General features: G+C 44.1%; 1 long non-coding RNA gene across 1 annotated transcript in view; it reads left to right on the forward strand.

Moving 5' to 3' along the window:
• The window catches only part of LOC112942849, a 90,374-nt gene that overhangs the window by 44,654 nt on the left and 28,898 nt on the right, over positions 1–16,822 (forward strand). The window contains exon 3 of the long non-coding RNA XR_003248464.1: positions 8,384–8,444. This is a non-coding gene — a long non-coding RNA (uncharacterized LOC112942849). The remainder of the gene's footprint in view (positions 1–8,383; positions 8,445–16,822) is intronic.

A 16,822-nucleotide genomic window follows, 5' to 3' on the forward strand; every position in this document is an offset into this window, starting at 1 on the left:
CACAACCTGACCAAGCACTGGCACACAACCTGACCAAGAGCTGCCGCACAACCTGACCAAGCACTGGCACAGCCTCCCCAAGCGCTGCCTCTGTGTTTGAAGGGCAGCACTGGAGTGGCAGTCACGCTGGGGCAGCCCTGAGCAGTAAGCAGTGCTGTTAAGGCAGAAATTAATAAACAGGTTTCTGGCTTCAGTGCTGGCTGTACTTGCCTTTCTTGTCTTGAGGGCAAGGCTAAGGAGTCAACATCCATTTATGGTTGTATCAGAACGACCAGAAGGAATTATTTGTTGTTTACTCTCTTCGCCAGCTAGTTCTCTAAGTTTACTTTCCTCACTCCCTTTGCTAGCTGGTTCTCCAAGTTACTTTCCTCTTCCTTTAGCGATGTTTCCCACAAGGTATCTTTAAATTTCAGTTTTGGAAGGTTGTGGTTAAGCTGGTGCAAACTTAGCAGGCTTTAATTAGAAACTAGTGAATTCAGTGTTGTACTTATGACTCAACACAGTTTAGTTGAAGACAGTGCAATGTCAGGTATTCTATGCTTTATTTTCATGTATTCTGAAAATTAATGTATGAAAATAGGTCTTTGGCACCTTTTGATCTAGAACTGCAAGATCTTGTAACTTGATTGTAATTTATGGAAGAGTCACATACTACAAGGTTGTTACTTTGGAAAATACAGCTGCTTCAGGTCTTGTCATCTGAAGAATGAGGATGTTAATGCTCGGTCGTATTTGCACAAAGACCTGCAAGAAACAAATGAGGTAAAAAAGATGTAAGAAGACTTTTGTATATCTAAGGATAGGTGTGAGTGAGGAGGTTGAATGTGGCACCTCTTGGACTGAAATTTTTAGCTGTTTCTGGAGTGAGAATACTCACAGCAGTGAAACAGATGTGGGATGAAGCAGGTATGCTGAAGGCTGAATGTCTGTGGCTAYGCTTTTCCTTTCCAAACCTAGACATCTTCTATTTGAATTGGCATTTTATAACACGACAGCTTTTTCACCTGAGATGTTTTGGTATTTCTGTGGGGACAGCCTCACATCTCCCAGCGCCTGCAGCATTACCCCTAAGGGACTAAATAGGAGCTTGCTTTGGGGAGGAAGTTTGCTCCTGTTTCCCCAAGGGAGATGCCTTAACGCTGCAAAATAGTTACTGGAGAAAGCACATTTGAACTTCCCGTGGCTGTTTCCATTAATTTTATTTGCACCCTTTGCTCTTTATGAATATCTCTGCTTTTGGTAGAAGAGCTGATCTTGCCTTACACGGACAAGAATATTTGCTGAGCATAAGTCAGTTTTTGCTGTGTCTATTTTAAAAGTTTTCTTCCCCCAGTAACAAAGCAGGTTGTAAAGCTCAGGTGTCTTCACCATCCAGCCCAAGTAGCAAAAAGTGAAAACAAACAGGCTGCAGATAACTCAGTGACAGAGGTTTAGAGGAAAAGGGTTAATAAAAGCAGGCAGGGTTGGTCATGAAAATTTCAGGAGCAGAAAAATGCAACTAAATTTACAATGAATGGTATCTCTAACCCTTATGACATAGCTTGTTGCTGAAGTCTCTGTTCTATGGTGTTAGCCTTAAAGTGGAAAAAAGRGAAGGAAGGATGCCATTTAAAGATAAAATTAAGGTTGAAAGCAAGCAATACGTTGTCATTTGCATGCATTTTACAAATAGGATTTTTTGGGGCCTCTGTATTTCCAGAGCCTTTCAAAACATGGTCTGTAAAGCAGGGAGTTTTTATTTTATGCGAAATGTGATGTCTCACAACATAATATGTAAAGGTTAAACAAAATATTTAATATATCCAGCCCTTGCATGTTCATTTTATGTGTTAATTTTAAACTTTTAACATGCAGTAACCATGCTTATGTGCACACTAGTTCGGTGTTTAAGAGCAAAAACTTCAGAAGAAAGGCAAACTTTCCCACCTCACTCGTTGCCGTTCCTTTCACAGTGTGCCCGTTGCTGTGCTCTTTTCCAGTCGGGCACTCAGCCTTTCTCTCCCGGTTTATGCAGGGTTGCCATGGCCYCGGGAAAGCCCCACTTTTCCCCTTCCAGCTACTTTACGAGCTGTTTGTTAAGCTCAGACGGTCAGGGTCCTGGCCAGTTGTCCTGTGGGAGCTCAGCACAGACAGAGCAACCGTATGGAACTGGGGCTGGGAGATCCCAGCCTGGTCCCCGTTTCCCTTCCTCCCGCCTTCCCCTTCCTGCCGTTTGGGTGTTGGAGGAATAAAACAGGCCCTTCTTGGCCCRTTCCGAGCTGCGGGCGGCTTCCCTCCACCTGGCCGTTTTGCCTGCTCCAGCTGGACGCAAGCAGGACCAGACACTCACACAAATATTTCGTTTTTCTTCCCTTTGTGTCATCGCTGCATTAGTTCATAGGCAAAGCACATGGATTTACCGACATCTCTTACTGCACGTATGCAAGTGACGATACGTGTGTGTGTATAGATATATATATTTAGCATCTTTTTAACATCCTCCTTTGATACTAGTGAGGTGAGTACTCCTTGTTGAGAGATAGCCACACGTTAAAGTGTTTTTCCACATGGAAAAATAAAGGTGACTCTGTCAAATCCAGTGCCAGTCGCTCCCAGACGCTGCTCCGGTTGCTCCGCTCAGACTCGGTATCATGTCTAGTGAGGGGCAAGCACCCAWCCGAGATCTGTGCACTGGGCTGTGCCTCTGTCCTTTATAACCCACCATCACCAGTAATAACAAACAGTGGTACTGAATTTAAAACAGAAGCTGTATTTGCTGTGATCTACTTGGAGAGTTGTAATCAGTTCTAATTAAAGCATCATTTTCACCTTTGCTGCCTAAACATGGGCCTGAACGTTTTAATGGCTAGGCGAGTTTCACTGGTGTGAAATGTAAGGTGCAGGAAGGAACTCAGCTTGATTCCCACCTGCCTTGCTGGGGGGAAAAAAAAAGAAAAAAAAAAAAAAGCTTTTTGATTTGCTGATCCCCCAAAATCAATAAGAAAATTATCGGAAAAAAGAATCTTAAGGTGCTGTTTGTACCTAACTATTAATTAAAGATGGTAGAATTGACTTTTAGTGTTTTAAGAACCTGGAAGAATTGAATTTAATTTTAACAAACCTCAAAGAAGTCCCAAAGATCTTCATGGGCAGATGCCCCAATGCTTCATTTCATAGTTGAAGCTGAGTGACGGGCAAAATTTGGTCGTGATCTGTGTTAGGCAGCAAGTTTCTTTACAGCGATCCTTGAGGCCCAAGCTGCATGACTACAGTGAAAGGTATTTGGAGTGAAAAGCAGCATTTCCACGTATAATGGAAATAATGGATAATGGCCTAAGGACTAAGTGGCCCTCTTTAAATTGCAGTGAAAAGTATCTGGATTAAAAATGACGTACGTGGCATTTTGCTCCGACGGGGAATGTGGGAGAGCTCTGGCAGCGTCGCTCTACGGCAGGGCTGTTCTGCTCCAGGCCCTTGGGAAGCGCCCGCACTGGGAAGGGGCAACATGAAGCTGTATGTGGATTTATGGGGGCTGCAGATCCAGAGCTGCGAGAGGGATCCCACATCCAAAGAGAGGGAGATCCCAGATGCATTCAGTGGACAGGGAGAATGAGGGTCATTTCTGCCCCAGATCACTGCACGCAGCATCTCCCCGCTCCTGCCCGCTCCCCTCTGCCTCCCTGCCCGCCATGCGGYGGCTTCCCCGTTCCTCAGGAGGAGGTGGGAGCTCCTCCCGCACTGCTCACCCGGGCCCACCCTCCTGTCCCATGGATCCAGGGCTCATCCCGACCACCCYGGGGCACCAGGGAGCCTCCAGGTGCTCCTGGCTCCCTGCGCCGTAGGCCTGTGAGTGCCAGAGGAGGGGCCGTCTCCGGGCGCCTGGAAGGGCCCTCAGCCCCTTCTCCTCCCGCTTCAAACACCCTTCTCACACCTCCTCCCTGGCCCACCCTCAGCTGCCTTGAGGGAATAAAAGCGAAACCGAAAGGAGCTATAAAAGGAATGGGAAGGCAGTGAAGAGCTGGAGCAGTGCAGGCCTGCACGACTGGCCAGGGGCCTGCGTGACTGGAAAGGGGGTTTTCTCCTCTCCGCCCGCTGCCCTTCCTGGCTCCAGAGCCGTTGTCTGCTGTTCCCTACCAGCTTTGGCCATCAGCTGCTTGGAAAGCAGCCTTGTCCTTGCTCGTGTGTGCTTGGTGCCACTGCCTGCCAATGCCCATAGGTAGGAAGGGCTCCTCCGGTGTGCCTGTTTTTATYCCTGTCAAAAGGAAGGAAGTTGCAACATTTTAACATGTATTTTGCAGTGACCCTTARGCTGTCGTGCATGGAAACGCTGCCYGGATTTAAGTTCAGCTGGTGACAACACTGGGTTCCTACATCCATTCTTTTGTATGTTTCCTTTAGGTGCGTGCGGGGACAGTGTCGTTCATTATGTGGTATTTTCATTCAAAAAGGGGCATTTTACATGACATTTTACTTGAGAAGAAGTGGAGGGGCAAATCTGAAATTTCAGGTCTGAAGCAGAGGAGTTAATGACCATTATTCAACCTATTTAATATCATTCCTCTTACAAACCCTGTCCGACCGCATCTCTTGTCGAGGGGATCCGGATGAGCAGCGTCTAGCAGCAAGGAGGGTGCTGAGGGCTCTCAAATGTGCCCCTTGGCAAACGTGGTGCCCGGCATCCCAGTGAAGGGATTTGTGCGGTGGGAACGCAGCCGGCGCTCTCGGGAGGCTGCYTTGAGAGGCAGACTGCAGCAGTACTGCATCCCCGCTGGTACCGGGCGGTATTGCTGCACGCACGTGTAATTTAAGCGAGATAAAATCGGGAGGTAATAAAGAGAGGGGAGATCTGCCACATCGTAGACTTTTCGTCTTAGGGAGAAAAATAAATGCCCGGGGAATGCTGTGCTAACGCGGGGAGAAAGGAGCGCTGCTTTAAATCAGGAGCCTCGCGTTATGCTCCGTGCTGCAGCCGGGGCAGCGTTTCGGTAGGTTATGAAGTAAAGTTGCAGACGAGGCATGTTTACTCGCCCCTTAATTGCTGCGCTTAGGAGGAAGGCTCCCCCCACTGCCTTTTAACGCCAAGGAGCCCGAGTTCGCCGCGCACACGGAGCCGCCTTTGCGAGCATCAGATTCCCTTTGGACGGCTCCCCGCGTTCCCCGTCACCGTGGCGTTAGGCAGCAGCACAATCCCGGCCCTCCCTGGCGGATGGGCAGAGAGAGTGGGCAGCCTGCCAGGTAGACGTTTCCATGGCTCCCAACCCCCAAAGGTGATGCGTTTCTCAGCTAATTCAACCAAGAGTGGGCTGAACTTTGGGTCCAGGCTAGACAATAGCCGCCTTCGCGGGATCAGCAGAATGGTTTATGGGAATGCGCTCCACATTTGGCAGAGCATCATGTGACCCCACGGCTGAGATTTTGTGATGGTGCCAACGGAGACTTGGGAAGCGGCGCCCGTCCTGACTCTTTTTTTTCTTTTTTTTTTTTTTTTTTTTTTTTTTTTTTTTTGTTCCTCCTCTTTTCTTGCATGGCTCAGAAAATGGTGGATCCTAATACTTGACTTTAGCCAGACTCAGCAAGCGACTGAGCTTTGAAGCACAACTTTGCCTTTATTCTGGCTTTTTTGGCACACCACCAGGAGGCTGTCCCTTTCACGCCTGATAAATTCTGCTTCTTATCTCTAAACAGAGAAAGGAAAGAAAGAAAATATAAGCAGAATATTTAGACCTCATAACTGAATGCTAAAACTGCAAGTTGTGCTTTTTATTGCTCATCTGTACTTTAGAACAGCCCTCCTGAGTGTCTGAAGGATGAAAGTTTTTGTGKTTTTTTTYCYTTTTYCCYTTTTYCYTTTTTTTTTCCCCCCTCCTGTTTAACGAACAGGCGTTTGAAGCGGGCAAACGGGGCGACAGCGTTGCGCATGAGATCATTGCGGCGCGGTATAGCAAGCTGGCACCCTGCCTTTCCACCCCTCTGCTCCAGCAGCTCCGGGCAATCCCCATTTCTCGGAGCAGCACCCGAGGCGAGCGGCATGTGCTGCTCGCTGCCCAGCTCGGGTGCGGCAAGGACTGGGGCCGCTTTGGCGCAGCGCTTTGTGCTTGGAATCCCGAGGAGAGCGAACACGACGACGGGCACCCGGGTCCGGTTCCGGGAAATAACAGGAGTCCCCGAGAAGAAGAAGCAAATCTGAGTCTGTCCTACATATAAGAGTGCAGGAGCGGGGAGGGGGGGGGGAAGTGACTCTCCTGCTTCGAAAGAAAGAAAGAAAGAAAGAAAGAAAGAAAGAAAGAAAGAAAGAAAGAAAGAAAGAAAGAAAGAAAGAAAGAAAGAAAGAAAGAAAGAAAGAAAGANAGAAAGAAAGAAAGAAAGAAAGAAAGAAAGAAAGAAAGAAAGAAAGAAAGAAAGAAAGAAAGAAAGAAAGAAAGAAAGAAAGAAAGAAAGAAAGAGAAAGAAAGAAAGAAAAGCTGGCACGTTAAACTGCAGAGACATCAGGATGTGCTAGAGCTTCTTAAAACAATATAGCAAACTGAGCCTAAGTGATTGATTCCGTTAGCAGAAACAAAAAAAGAAAGAAGGATTTTTTTTTGTTTGTTTCTTTGGCTGTTGCTTAATGTAGCAATATTTGGCACTGGGTGAAAACGTACCTTTCATATCAGGTATAGCTTCTTTTCTTTTTTCTCCTTCCTTTTCTTCCTTTTTTTTTTTCATTTTAAATGTTGTTTTGAAACTGAGTCCTTGTGTATTAATTTTAGCTAAGTCTAAGCTAAGATGGCACTTTTTTAAACTAACTTTTCTGGTTTGTTTGATAAAATACTGCTAAAAATAGAAAGTAAACAAAAAAATGAGCACTTCTAGAAATAAGTGGTTAGGCACATTTTATCTTAGCTAAGTACTTGAGTTGTGCAACGATCTTTCTGTTACATTTATTTAGTATAAGCTTTGGTTATCTCTAGGGAAGTTTTGGCTATTTGGGTCTGCTTGCTAAGGAAGGCAAATTCTTTTTCTGTATAGCAGGACTAAGACTTTACAGAAAGAGAGAGAAAGCAAAAATACGCATTAAACTATAGGAAAGCCTCACTCGTAATCGGTGTATTAGAGTTACGACTGAGTTAATTCATATTTGAGTTTCTACCTTTTTGTATCTAAATCCCTTGCAAAGAAACCAGTGCCTTAAGCACTGTCATAAAAGGCACCTTCTTGGGACGTTCCTGCGGGAAGCCGGGCTTGCAGGGAGCCGCTGTCCTAAGGTGTTTGGTGGAGCAGCACTTGTCCCAGGGCAGCTGCAAACACTGCTCGGGGTCTGCGCCCAGCAGGGCTGTGATAAGGGCAGGCAAAGTTGCTGTGAGTTTAGAGCCGGTGATTGCTCTAGCACACGCTTTTTAAAGGCATTTGTCTCTCCTTTGTGATGTCTGGGTGATCAAAATGATGTGCAACAAAATCCATTTGGTCTGATACAGTTTAAAAAGCCAGATCAGTGTTTTACATATTTTGGATTCTTGGGGGRRAAAAAAAAAAAAAAAAGGATTTCCCATCCTTTTGCATTTATGTTAAAAATACGGAAGTCCTCAGCTAGACACTACCTTGAAATCTATCCTGCCTCTTCATCAGAAATGCAGATACGTTTCTTAAATTGTTCCTGATAGATGTCTCTCTAATAAAAAGCYTTGGTGGCTTTAAAAATAGGGTTATTTTAAGATGTATTTTTTCTTTTTATACTTTAGTGATTAGGTAGTAACTTCTAAGATTATGTATGAATTTTACTACGTTATATTTTTATTGCTATGCAATGAACTCTGGGAAATGACTAGATGGAGATCATATGTATATGACACATATACCTCCATTCACCCATTTATACAAGAATGTGTTTATAAGATTCATGGTGATGTTTACCTTCTTAATAGTTTTGTTAGAATAATTAAATAGGTCTTTTAATAGCTATGTCTGTTGAAAAAAACAATGCCTTCATTGCTTGAAAGAGCATTTTTCATTTGTAAATTTTAGCATAGTAATTGCATCTTGTTTTCCTAAAGTTTACAAGCATTTCTTAATTTAACCCATTCAGTTTATCCTGATATTTTTTTACAAAGCTGCATATCAAATTACATTCTGATGAGCACCATTTGATACAACCTGTTTATTTCTATTAAGCTTCATCTTCCACTTCTGGAATTGCTAATAAAAGTAAAATATTTGTTGAGTGAAGAAGGAATTAGGAAATACTAAATGAAATAGTCCCTTTGTCAAAGTGTGTGTGTTTACAGCGTGTCTTCACGTGGCCTTTGGAGAGGGGCGTCAGCARTGTGCCAGTTGTATGTCTTAAAAGCAGAATTGCTAATTTTGCTTCATGTTGTTCTGCAAGCACCTTTCATAGAGCAGATGTTTGAAACTTTTTTCTTCTTTTTAGAGAAAAAAATATAAATGAAAACGACAATTGAAGCAGTCGAATATATCAGAATTCAGCGAAGGTAATACAGTGATCTTAAATATATTTCTAATATCTGTTAAAGAGTGAAAGTTTTTTTTTCTGATTACTGTCTGTTGAGAGTATTGCAATTTGGGTAGACTTTATAACTGTTGGTTTCTATGAAGCTTTAGACTAAAGTATAAGGTGAATATAAAATTTGTCTTTGTTATGTCTAGTAAATCTATAGCATGTATTTAACTGTGTATAATGAAAATGAATTTTTTTTTCTGGAATGCTGAATATCTCTTCTGTTCACTAAAAAAATAATCTGAGAAGGAATCCCTCAGCGTTTAGACGGATCATTCAACAAAAGTACCTATGCAGCATGTATCCATAAATATTTTAATTTGAGATCTTGCTTTACATATTCTAACTTTTCAGCAGCAGCAGAAAATAATTACAACAGTGTCTGAATGCAGAATTGTATGTAGAATGAAAGTTCAAAAGATAAACTCTTCTAAAATCTTCATTATGAGAATGATTTCTAAAATGCAGTGAGATTGCGCTAGACCTTGCAGGATTTAATCCACGTTGCTTTAAAGCGCATGGCGGCCCTTGGCTGACACTGCCCCTCCTGCGAGGGCTCCTGCCCGCCGCACAAAGGCAGGATGAGGCCGTGCGTGGGAGCGAGCGCGGGGCCGCGCTGCGCCGCTCGCGCGGGGCACACGCGCGCCGGAGCTGCCCACAGCGCTCCCGAGCCTTCGGCAGCACCTGTGTCTAGGGGGCACCCGCTGCTTGTGCCTCTGCTTCACAGATGTGCTTGTGGCTGCGCTGCAACAGATTATCCTCGTGTGCCCGGCCCTGGGCTTTGCGATGCAGTATTTGCTGGTGCTCCTGTTTAAAATATGTGGGTGATAAAATTGCAGCTGTGGCTCTCCTTTTTGGCTTACTGGGGATTGCCTCAAAGGACGGTTTTTCAGCCTGTTGCAGAGGATACTGCTTTTAGTGTGGAATAATCTGTATTGTACTGCTTATCGGACACGAGGAGAACGTATTTCCTGTAGGAGTTAACCCAGAAATTACACAGCATTACCTTGCTATTTGCAGTCTTAGTTATTAGAGGAGGGCATCGATCACAAAACCAGTGAATAAAAGCATACAAATGAACCCTGCTTGCAGCACGAGGCGTTGCCTGATCAACAAGTTAGTGTGAAGCAGCACCTAGAAACTTGCCAAGAGGAGGGAAGCGCCAGGTCCCGCGCGGCCTRCGGCACCAGGGCTGCCCTCCCGGCGCCCGCCGCTGCTCCGGGCAGYGCGAGCACTCGCGCCTGCCGCTGCAGTGTGGCCAGCAGCTCGGCGCGAGGCGGCACCGGCCTGTGGGGGTCCCGCGCGCCCTCCTTGTGAAGAGGGGTCCCTGGCGCGCGGGTGCTCTCTGGACAGGGCCTGGCACGCTCGTTGGGGCGCTCGGTGCTGCCGAGTCCTGAGCGCGCTCTCGCGCAGCCTCTCCGCCACAGAAATCGCGCCCTTGCTTTTGCTGCAAAACAATCCCGGCGTGGGACGAGGCTCTAGGGCTTCTTTGGCGCATCCACCGTTGATGCGGACGTACCAGAGCGGCCACTTTCCTAGGCCGCCTGTAGCATTTTTACTCCTCAGCGCCCGCCAGTACAGCTGCCTCCTCCGTTTGTTTGCCCCAAGTCCGGGGCGCCTCCGTGGCAAAGGAACACGCCGACGAGCGGTGCCAACTGGCCCAAACCCGTAGATCCGATCTTGTGTTGAAACGCAGCGCACAAGCTCGCTTCTATGGGTCTGTGCCACTGTGGCCACGTGGCCTGGGCAAGCGGCGTCTCACTTTACCTGCCCCTTTCGAGCACCTTTCGCTTAGCGCCTTGTCGGCGCTGGCGACGAACAAACACACGTGAGCGAATTAAAAGGTTTTTACAGGCTGAGGGTAGGGTATAACATTTGCTAGCTTGATTAATATACCTGTATGAGGCATTATATGCAAATAAGAAGAAAATAATTTAAATATCTGCTTGATTTTCAATGTTAAGTTGGGCCTAATGGCCATTTCTTTCCAGGAATGTAGTTGGACCTGACCCTTTCCTACAATTACATATATATATGTGTGTGTGTGTGTGTGTGTGTGTGTGTGTGTGTGTGTGTGTGTGTGTATGTATATATATATATATATATATACACAGCAGCATTTTATATATATATAAAAAATAGCTATGTATACATACATATATATGTGTGTATCTATATAAAACCCACACATACATATGTTTTTATATATATATATGTAAGCAGGATAGAATTGCCACCTGTATATTCTTCTCTTTTTATTATGGAGAAGGATTGCAACCAATTTCAGCAGTTGAAAGCCTACCCACATGGGAAATTTATGGGCCTGTGGCCATCGCATTTCAGAGCAATACTGAAGAAGCGAAGAAGACTTTACGGTCACCGTCGGAAGCTGTGTGCATCCGGGTTGAGGTAGTAGGTTGTATGGTTTAGAGTTACACCCTGGGAGTTAACTGTACAACCTTCTAGCTTTCCTTGGAGCACACTCGAGCCATCGAGGAACTCATCATCACTGTAATCTGATCAGGGAAAGTATGCAACAAGGTATTGTGTCGTGGCTGTGCAAAATAATCACACTGAGGCTCTACTGATGTTGAAATCGTCCTGATTGCCTGATTATTTAATTTACATCCTGTTGCAAACAGTGCTAACATATTGTCTTAATGGGCTGTGACTGTGTACTGCAGACACTTAGGAAAGACTGATGGTAATTTTAATCCCATTAACAGGAAAACTTTAAAACTTTACTTTGATTTATACATTCATAAAAATAACATGTATTTATTGCTTTATTATTCCGCTACAGAACTAGTTTGTCCTACAGAGTTGATTTTTGGGGGTTATACACGTATATATGCACATGCTTTTTAACRGGAAATGAGCAAGCCCTTCTGTCGTTACAGCACTCTGCAAGTAATGTTAGGCTGTGCTGCTGGTGTAGTCAGGGGCGGCACTGCAAGTTGATCCTTGGGTGCTCTTGGACCCATGATACTCTTTGTGCACGTGCACAGTGCACATTACACATCAGTATTTCAAGCATAGGTCTAAATAACCTGCAACCCGCCATGTTTCTGCCTTTTTGTGTGCGTACTGTACCTAGCATTCTGTCTAAGGATCTTTTTGTGGAGATCCACAGAATCCAGCTCCTCACACACCTTGTCAGTGTCCATGAATGTGACCCGTGGCCTTCTTGTTATTTTGGGCCCCAGATTAAATTCTGACACATCTTGGAAACCCTGCAGGAGCTTCGGAAGTAGTGTTCCCTAATGTGAATATTCACAAAGTGTGGGGCACCACTTTTGTATGGAATACATCCTGCTTGGCCAGCTTTGTGAGGTGGCCGAATGGGAGGGTGGCTCTTGGCGCCAAGGTCATCATCCCCTTGGCGTTTGAGTGCCCCTAGCAGCATTAACACTCTCCGGACCTTGGCTTGTCCATGTGTGTTACACACCTTTCCTGAAGAACCATGACCATAACGTACAGAAGCGGGGGGAAAAAAGTATATATTTGATCCAAATTAAAATAGGAAGATGAAAGCGTACAGATGAAGATCTGCTTGGTATTTATGCCTGGAATTGTGCATTCCTGTTCCAAGTTTATTTGTTTGTTTTGTTTTTTCTTTTAATTTTCCTTAACCCTAGAAGGAGAAAAAAAATCAAGTTAAGTGTGCACGTTTTATAGACAAGTATTTTATCAAAGGAATGATATCATTTTCACAATTAAGAAAAACAGTGGCATGGAAGAGGAAAGGATTGTTCTCCTGAACCTACCATGATGTTTTTTCAGTGAGACCTGCCCCTGAAAAGCACCTTAGAGATGAGTGTGGTCTATAGCTCTTAGCATTTTGGCATTATTGGTAAAGAAGAAGCACCAGAACCAGAAGATAACTTGGATTCTAGAATAGTTTAGAAGGGATGGTATTATCTGTTCCCCCATGTTGCCCCAAAAGAAGCAAAAAGAGCAGAATTTAGTAAACCTAGTGCTGTGATTAATGCTAAACATGCAAGATTTTGTCTTGGGGGGCTGAGAGAAAGAGGAATTGAGCCCTTGTGGTGCTGTGCCTAAGGGCTGTGCCTAGGGGCTGTGTTGAGGGGCTGTGCGAGGTGGCGCAGGGCTCCTCAGGCCATGGRGAGCGCCTCACGCCAGCGCTGCCCACGCTGCCCCCTGTGCTGCCTTGCAGGTGGCCACCATAGCCAAATGCCTGGCGTTTTCCTTCTTCTTGTTGTTCTGCTTTAGGGAGGAAAGTTAAGGATTCTTTTGTTGCAGGTAGCTTCGATGCTTGCCTCTGTTTTTCAGTTCTGCCTATCCAAACATCAGTTACTTAGAGACCTCCATATCTGACTTGTTTTMTAGGCATCCCTAGAGGCCTCCCTCTGTGTTGAGGCCTCCCTAACTATTCTGTTACATAAGAAACAGGAAATGAAAATGGTTTTACTCTGTGTTTTTRGTAGCATTTACTTTCAGTGATTAATATTTGTAATGGTAAATTAGCGCAGAGGATCCGSATGACAGTTGGGTGGCTGTACAGGGGACGTTAGGCCTCAGTCTTACAGCATGTGGGAAAGAATGTGGAAGAGTTTGAGTGACTCAGAGCTTCTCCAAGCTATTAGAAAATGTTCCCGTTTTCAATGTGTGTTAAGGTTTAAATGCTTTCCGCTTAATAGCAGAGAGTGTTAAGGGGACAGTAGCCGAATGAGGGGATGGAGAGGAACCCTCCATCATCAGTGAAGTTGAACAAGGAGCACTCACAGGCTAAATAAAAATGGTGATACCCTTTCTAGATTCAAAAGTGTCCTGGTCACCAGTTGTTTTCCTTCCTTCCTTCCTTCTTTTTCTTTTTTTTTTTCCTTTTTTTTTTAAATTTCTTTTATAGTTGGAGTTCACTGGAAAAAAAAACATTGTAATTGGTGTTTTCTGCCAGCAGAGCAACAGGCGTTCAATCCTTTTATATTAATTCTTCAATTAGTTGCAAAATAAGGGGGATTGTTTATACTACGCTGAACCAAGTAGAAATGACTGATGCAGAAAATTTGGGAATGTTTCATCTGTCCTTCAGYGGCGTGGTAGATTTATAATTCTGTCTGGCATAGTTGCAGGTTGCAATTTTCATTGCAGAATCATTAACTTTAAAGAATACACATTTTCTGTATTTCTTTTTCGGTTTCCCATTTTATTTTTTTTACCCTGTAATGGGCAATACACTGTTTTGGTAAGAGTTATCAAGTTACCAGCAAAAACGAATGAGACTGTGAGGTAATTTTGAAGCGGATTAAGGGCAGAGAATGAAAAACAAAAGGAAAGAGCTCTATTAAGAACAGCTGGGTAGAGTTGGGTCTTCTGTGATTTCATTTTAAAGCCATAAAACATATTGTCTGTTTTAGGGAAAGCCTGGCACTTCTTACCTTTAAAAGCCGTTGCAATGTTACTTGGTCACATAGTATTCAGTGTTATATTGGTCTGGGGCTCTCCTATAGGAAATAAATGTGCTCTGTAATGCAGCTGAACGGGAGCGTGTTTCACATATAGGACCTGTCGGTGTTTGTCCCCATGAGCAGACCATAACACCGTGGTCTTGAGGCCTTTTCCTTGCCTCTCGCGTGGAAAAAAAGAAAGCATCGGGCTATTCGGGGACAAATCCTGAGATCGAAAGGGTCTGCAATTCCCGCAGGCTTCTTTGGGAGAGAGAGGCATTCAGTATCTCACAGGTTTGATCTAACACRAGTGAGTCTTCACCACTGCGCTGACCAGGCCGACACGCTTCCAATGCCCTGATTTCCGTGGTAAAGTTTAAGCGGGATCCAGGACCTGGAGCTCGCTTCCCAAGCCTGGCATTAAGCAGCCTGTCAGAAACCCTCCTTAAGGCCAGACTCTGTTTGCCTTAAGAGCAAGGTCACTTCATAGCCAGGGGTAGAGTTTGGGTTTCCGTCTGCAGGCCCCMAAACCTTTGTCCAGAGACACGCCCAGAGAAAAGGAACTAACGGAACTAACGGCTCCTTCCTGMGCCGTTAACGGTGGATTAACGGTTGGGCTCGTGCATGTCTGGCTAGTGGGAGCCTGGCTGTTCGGAGCCCGTTCAGTGCAACAAAGCTGACACTAAATCCATTTACCACCATAGTTAGAGCAAGTGTTTAACAATTTTATATYGTTGAAACAGTGCAGAAGATCGGGAAATGTGTAAGTGAGTGTGGGTCAGTTTAGTTGCTATGACGTATTTTTAAGATTTTACAAATAATCCAAAATTTTTACATTATGAAAGCTGAAAGTTAGTATAAAATGCCTTTTCTTTTTGTAATAGATATCCTTTCTATATTGTTCTTCCACACAAAAGAAAATGATCGGTTTCACTCTCTCTTACGCTGCATTTATTTTCTGTTGTCTTCAAAAACCAAGTAAATTTCTTTAGAGGCTTTTGGCAAAGAATTGTAAAGACTTGTTAAATACTTAAAAGCAGGCCCAGAAAGTGTTTTCATTGTGAATMTGCTCCCTAAAAATGACAAACTTGTTTATTAAAACTCTCTCATCGAGAGACCTGTAATAGGTTGCTTAACTGATAAAGTTGGAATAGAAGTGCACTCGAAATTTTTGCAATTTTTTGCACATGTTTTCATATGATATTCATTTATCTATTAAGAGCAGCTTCTGGTATTTTTAATAAAACTCAAATTAAATACGTCTGGCAGGCTCTGTTTAACTGTGAATATTGCTTTTACAGCACTGTTAAATACGAGATTGAAAAGCTAATGCTTTTTTGCATTATTATAGTACAGGGGAATTAAATTTGTTCAGCTTTGTCTTCTCTCATAGTAAAAATATTTACATCTGAGTGATCTTTTTGGTAGTGTTTAATTTTGTACAAGACTTCTGGATATTTCAGATGTATTTTATTGAAAATKATATAATTTATATGGAAATTTTAGGCAAATTCTTGTTTTATTCCTTCCAACCCTTCTTTTACACCACTGAAGGAAACAGTCAGAGAAGGCCTCACAATGATGAAGTCTTTAYAAGAAGACCTATGAAATCTGAATAAAACCTGAAAGATGAGGCCTCTGTCTGTTTGCTAACATGACACACTCATTTGTTCAGAGATGTGATTGACATGCTGCGTTACTTGGGGAAAAATGGTTCTGGATCCTGTTGGATTCTCCTGCCTTTYTTTCACTTCCTTTTAAACACAGAAATATCATCCTTAAACCATTCTGCTTTGAGCCTGAGCAAGACCGATGCTGATGTGCTTCAGCTAGTGCCCCATGCGCAGCAGGCTGCAGGTGGAGCATAGCAGATCCTGCCTAGGAGAGCCTGAGCACCCTTGTGTGCCTCCTGCTTCGCCTTTGTGGTCAGCTGAGAGAGGAGGTGCATTATGTATTTTCACTATTGTATGCAGCTACCAGAAAGCACTTACTGCTCTTATCTGAACCTCACAAACCTCCTCAAGTAAAGCCTTATCTCCACTATTGATTTGTGGTTTATCTGGGAAATGTATGTCCCTTCATTTTTCTTGATCTGTGTCCTGTGTAATATTGGTCTACAGACATTCCTCCACCGGTCCATCTTTAATTCTTCATTTCCTGACATCATCATGGTTAATGGCAAAGAACGATCAGCACTGCAGAGACATGGGAATCAGGGATGGACAGGAGTACTCTGGTAGCCTGCTAGAAGAGTACTATCAGTGGCACATTTACAGAGATAGCTGAAAACAAAAGCCTAAATCCAACTAAAGCAACCAAAGCCAAAGCAAAAGCTCTCTTTTTATTCCCATTCCACTTAGGAGGGTGGATATTCTGAGTGCCAGCTGTTTGTTGCCACCACCTTCCTAGCTTTGGCCTCAGGCTGTGGGTTTGACTTCCCTAGGAAAGCTCCGTGCAGTGGGATTTTATTTTAGGCCAAGGCCCTAGCTAATATAATGTGCTATAAAGCTCAGTTTTGCCCACACACACCCCCAGCCTTGTGGTGGCTGAGGTACCAAAGCAAATATACAGAGCACACAGCTCTGGAAAAAAGTGGTTGCCAGCCCCTTGACTAACTTTTACAGGTGTATGTGTATACATACGTACGCAACTAGACATGTATTTATCTAAACATGTTTTCTGTGCTTTGCACTACATTGATATTTAAAAAAAAATGGTGATCTTATATATTACGGTTAGTTTGTTGACACAAGTGTTTTAACCTCATATAAGGAAAAATCGTCTGATGGGAACTATCTCCAGAACTTTCACCTTTCCTTGAAGGAGTTACCGCTTTAGACTGTGAATAGCATTCGAAATGCACTAAGTCCGTGGGCAAAGCTGGTGTCCTGAAGGGCTGCACAAGAAGAGTGTTCAGTCGATGTGTGTCATGGAAATAGATGCT

Source organism: Nothoprocta perdicaria, unplaced genomic scaffold, assembly GCF_003342845.1.
Source record: "Nothoprocta perdicaria isolate Ctin4 unplaced genomic scaffold, notPer1 scaffold_135, whole genome shotgun sequence".
Lineage (NCBI taxonomy): Eukaryota > Metazoa > Chordata > Aves > Tinamiformes > Tinamidae > Nothoprocta > Nothoprocta perdicaria.